Genomic DNA, 4862 nt, shown 5'->3' with positions numbered 1-4862 from the left:
GAGGCTGGGGCAGGAGAATTGCCTGAACCCAGAAGGCGGAGGTTGCGGTGAGCCGAGATCGCGCCATTGCACTCCAGCCTGGGTAACAAGAGCGAAACTCAGTCTCAAAAAAAAAAAAAATTAGCCGGGTGTGGTGGCTCACACCTGTAATCCCAACACTTTGGGAGGTTGAGGCAGGCAAATCACCTGAGGTCAGGAGTTTGAGACCAGCCTGGCCAACATGGTGAAACCTGTCTTAAAATAAATAAATAAATAAAAATACAAAAATTAGCCAGGCATGGTGGTGCGCAACTGTAATCCCAGCTACTTGGGAGGCTGAGGCAGGAGAATCACTTGAACCCAGGAGGTGGAGGTTGCAGTGAGCCAAGATTGTGACACTGCATTCCAGCCTGGGCCACAGAGCAAGACTCCATCTCAAAATAATAATAATTAAAAAATAAATCAATAATCAAATGAAATAGTGGGCAAAACTACATTTGAACCGACAATCTGCATAGCTGAGGTGTTCGTGGGTGGGGGGTTAGAGTGAGTAGAAATCGTCATCCCTGGATGGCTGCGCCCATGTGTAGAAGCATGGGCCATGGGTCCCAGGCATGGTCTGCACTCACCATAGAGCACCAGGGCTGGAGCTGCAACTTGGGAGTGACCAGCAGACCCCATGGGCATCCACCTGCTGCCTTGCTCCTCTTGCTGGGGGAGTTCTGGAAGGGGCTCTTGCCACTTCCCATGTCACAGCAGTGCGCTCCCACCAGTGCTAGGAGCAGGGCTCAGCCACTGTCCTTGTCTGGGTTTGGTTTGCTCACACTAAGGACTGCCTGGGGGGCTGAGACTTCCTGCCGAGTTAGTAGAGTCAGGCACAGGCCTACTAGCCAGGGCTGTATTTTCCCCAGAACCTGAGTGGGCTGCCTGACAATTTCCCCTGCACACACACACACACACACACACACACACACACACACCAGCATGTTTGACTTCTGAGTTAGACCCAAAAAACTCAGCTCAACAGGAAGCCGCTCCCTTCGCCTACTGGCTTCTGGCTAGCAGCGTGGAACAGCTGCAGCTGCCCCAGCAGCCAGGCTGCCAGGCCTCAGCTTCTCTGCCTTCAGTGCTCTCACAGTGCAAATATCCCCAGCCTGGCCTGAGGAGGGCCCCCTCTCCATTCCATACAAAGACCCGCTCTTGATTTGTGAACAGAATTAGCCTTGGCTGAACCAAAGCAGGGAGGTGTAGCAGACCCGGATTTCTTTTTCTTTTTCTTTTTTTTAAGACGGAGTCAGTCTCACTCTGTCACCAGGCTGCAGTGCAGTGGTGCAATCTTGGTTCACTGCAACCTCTGCCTCTGGGTTCAAGCGATTCTCCTGCCTCAGCCTCTCAAGTAGCTGGGACTACAGGGATGCGCTGCCACACGCAGGTAATTTTTGTATTTTTAGTACAGACAGGGTTTCACCATGTTAGCCAGGTTGGTCTCAAACTCCTGACCTCAAGTGATCCACCTGCCTCGGCCTCCCAAAATGCTGGGATGACAGACTCGAGCCTGTATGAGCGAAATACATGAAGTCATGAGTGTTTTATCTTCCAGCACCCTCCCTTTTTCTGAGAACTGCCCTCCAATCCTGTGAGCCCAGAGGATCTGCCTGAAATGGAGAGAACCCACCCCTGGCCAGAGTGGACTGGTCTCAGGAGGACACCTGACCCAAGCCAGGCCAAAGAAAGTCCCTTCCCTGGGAATGTTTTCAAACAGGAACTCAGGAAGGCATTCTGTCTCTGCTGCCACAAGCTATGAAACTTAGATGCATGAGGCTTCCAAGTTCATTCCTCATCTTTTATGTGGAGTGAGAGAGAATGCAGCTGAGACACAGACAAGTAGAGACAAAAATGAGCCTTAGCATTCTAGCCCCATCCCAGGAATACCTGAGGCCCAGCTGAGCTGCTATAGGCTGGCTGCCCACACATCCTTTGATTGAATGAGGTACCTCAGCCTCTTTCCAATAAATCCTTTTCTTGGCTTACTATATGAAGATTTTCAGGGAGGGTGGGGTGGTTTATACCTATAACCCCAGCACTTTGGGAGGCCGAGGCAGGTGGATCATGAGCTCAGGAGTTTGAGACTAGCCTGGCCAACATGGTGAAACCCAGTCTCTACTAAAAACACAAAAATCACCTGGGCATGGTAGCGTGTCCCTGTAGTCCCAGCTACTCAGGAGGCTGAGGCAGGAGAATCGCTTGAACCTGGGAGGCGGAGGTTGCAGTGGACTGAGATCACACCACTGCACTCCAGCCTGGGCAACAGAGCAAGACTCCGTCTCAAACACACACACACACACACACACATACACACACACACAACACAAAGTGCTGAGATTACACTTGCATGCCACCACGCCCAGCTAATTTTTCACCTTGTGTAGAGATGTGGTCTTACTTTGTTGCCCAGGCTGGTCTCAAACTTCTGGACTCAAGCCTGGCACATTTTTTTTTTTTTTTTTTCAGACGGAGTTTCACTCGTTGCCCAGGCTGGTGTGCAATGTCGTGAGCTCAGCGCACCACAACCTCCGCCTCCTGGGTTCAAGCGATTCTACTGCCTCAGCCTCCCAAGTAGCTGGGATTACAGACATGCGCCTCCACGCCTGGCTAATTTTGTATTTTTAGTAGAGATGGGGTTTCTCCATGTTGGTCAGGCTGATCTCAAACTCCCAACCTCATGTGATCCACCCGCCTCAGCCTCCCAAAAGTGCTGGGATTACAGCTGTGAGCCACATGGCCCAGCCTACAAACTTTAATTTTTGCTAAATGATAGATGAAAACTCCTATCTTTTTAATATTTTTTTTTGTGTGTGTGTGTGACGGTGTTTCGCTCTTGTGCTCTTGTTACCCAGGCTGGAGTGCAATGGTGCAAACTTGGCTCACTGCAACATTCACCTCCCCGGTTCAAATGATTCTTCTGCCTCAGCCTTTTGAGTAGCTGGGATTACAGGCTTGGGCCACCATGTCCAGCTAATTTTTTTGTATTTTTAGTAGAGATGGGGTTTCATCATGTTGGTCAGACTGGTCTCAAACTCCTGGCCACAGGTGATCCATCTGCTTCAGCCTCCCAAAGTGCAGGGATTACAGGCGTGATCCACTGCACCCGGCCTACTATCTCCTTATTTTGATTTACATGTCTTGATGAGAGTGGTTAGGCTTTTTTTTTTTTTTTTTTTTTTAAGAGCAGATGTACTAGTAGTCATCCATATGTATTTCTTTTATTTATTTATTTATTCTGAAAACTACCTATTTATATCAACAGATAAAATAGTGTTTGTTCCAATATATGAGACTCGACTATACAGTGGAAATAAAACATTACATTCATATAGAAAATAAAGCTAATCAAATCAATGCTGTTGGGACAGCTGGAAAACTCATCATCAGAATAACAACCAAACCCTCATTTCTCTGCTTCCACTAGGTGGATCAAATGTTTGAATCTAAGGCTGGGCGCAGTGGCTCATGCCTGTAATCCCAGCACTTTGAGAAGCTGAGGTGGGTGGATTACTTCAGGTCAGGAGTTCAAGACCAGCCTAGCTAACATGGCAAAACCCCATCTCTACTAAAAATCCAAAAGATGAGCTGGGCATGGTAGTACCTATCTGTAATTCCAGATATTCTGGAGGCTGAGGCAGGAGAATCACTTGAACCAAGGAGGTGGAGATTGTAGTGAGCTGAGATTGCACCACTGCACTCTAGCCTGGATGACAGAGTGAGACTCTGTCTCCAAATATATATATATATATATTCAAATATAAAATGAAGCCAAGCCAAGGCCGAGGTGGGTAGATCACCTGAAGTCAGGAGTTTGAGACCAGCCTGGCCAACAAGGTGAAACCTGATATCTACTAAAAATACAAAATTAGCTGGGCATGGTGGTGGGCACCTGTAGTCCCAGCTACTCAGGAGGCTAAGGCAGGAGAACTGCTTAACCCCGGGTGGCGGAGGTTATAGTGAGCCGAGATCACGGTACCACACTCCAGCCTGGGCAATGGAGTGAAACTCCATCTCAAACTGTAGTCCTAGCTACTTGGGAGGCTGAGGCAGGAGAATCACTTAAACCTGGGAGGAAGAGGTTGTAGTGAACTGAGATCACACCACTGCACACCAGCCTGGGGACAGAGCGAGACTTCGTCTAAAAAAAAAAAGTAACTATACCTGTCACCCAGGTTGGAGCACAGTGGTGCAATCTTGGCTCATTGCAGCCTCAACCTCCTGGGCTCAACGATCCTCCTGCCTCAGCCTCCTGAATAGCTGGGATCACAGGCACACACTTGGCTAATTTTTTAACTTTTTCATCAAGACAGGGGCTCACTATGCTATGTTGCCCAGGCTGGTCTCAAACTCCTGAGATCAAATAATCCTCCAGCCTTGGCCTCCTGAGTAGCATCAACTACAGCCTCACACCACCATGGCTGGTTTGACTTTTAATGCTCTTACTACCAAAACTTATTTATACTATTAATACTAAAAGTAGGCCAGGCGCGGTGGCTCACACCTGTAATCCCAGTACTTTGGGAGGCTGAGGAAAGTGGATCACCTGAGGTCGGGAATTCGAGACCAGCCTGGCCAACATGGTGAAACCCTGTCTCTCCTAAATACAAAAAATTAGCCAGGCATGGTGGTGTATGCCTGTAGTCCCAGCTACTTGGGAGACTGAGGCAGGAGAATTGCTTGAACCCAGGAGGGAGAGGTTTCAGTGAGCTGAGATTATACCATTGCACTCCAGCCTGGGCAATAAGAGCAAAACTCTGTCCCAAAAAAGAAAAAAAAAAAAAAAAAAAAAAAAAAAAAAGGGAAAAAAAAAAAAAAAAAAAAAAAAAAAAAAAAAAAAA

The sequence above is a fragment of the Cebus imitator genome, unplaced genomic scaffold, assembly GCF_001604975.1.
Source record: "Cebus imitator isolate Cc_AM_T3 unplaced genomic scaffold, Cebus_imitator-1.0 Scaffold223, whole genome shotgun sequence".
In the NCBI taxonomy this organism is placed as follows: Eukaryota; Metazoa; Chordata; class Mammalia; order Primates; family Cebidae; genus Cebus; species Cebus imitator.
The sequence above is the reverse complement of the archived record's forward strand: the minus strand, read 5'-3'. Positions refer to the sequence as shown.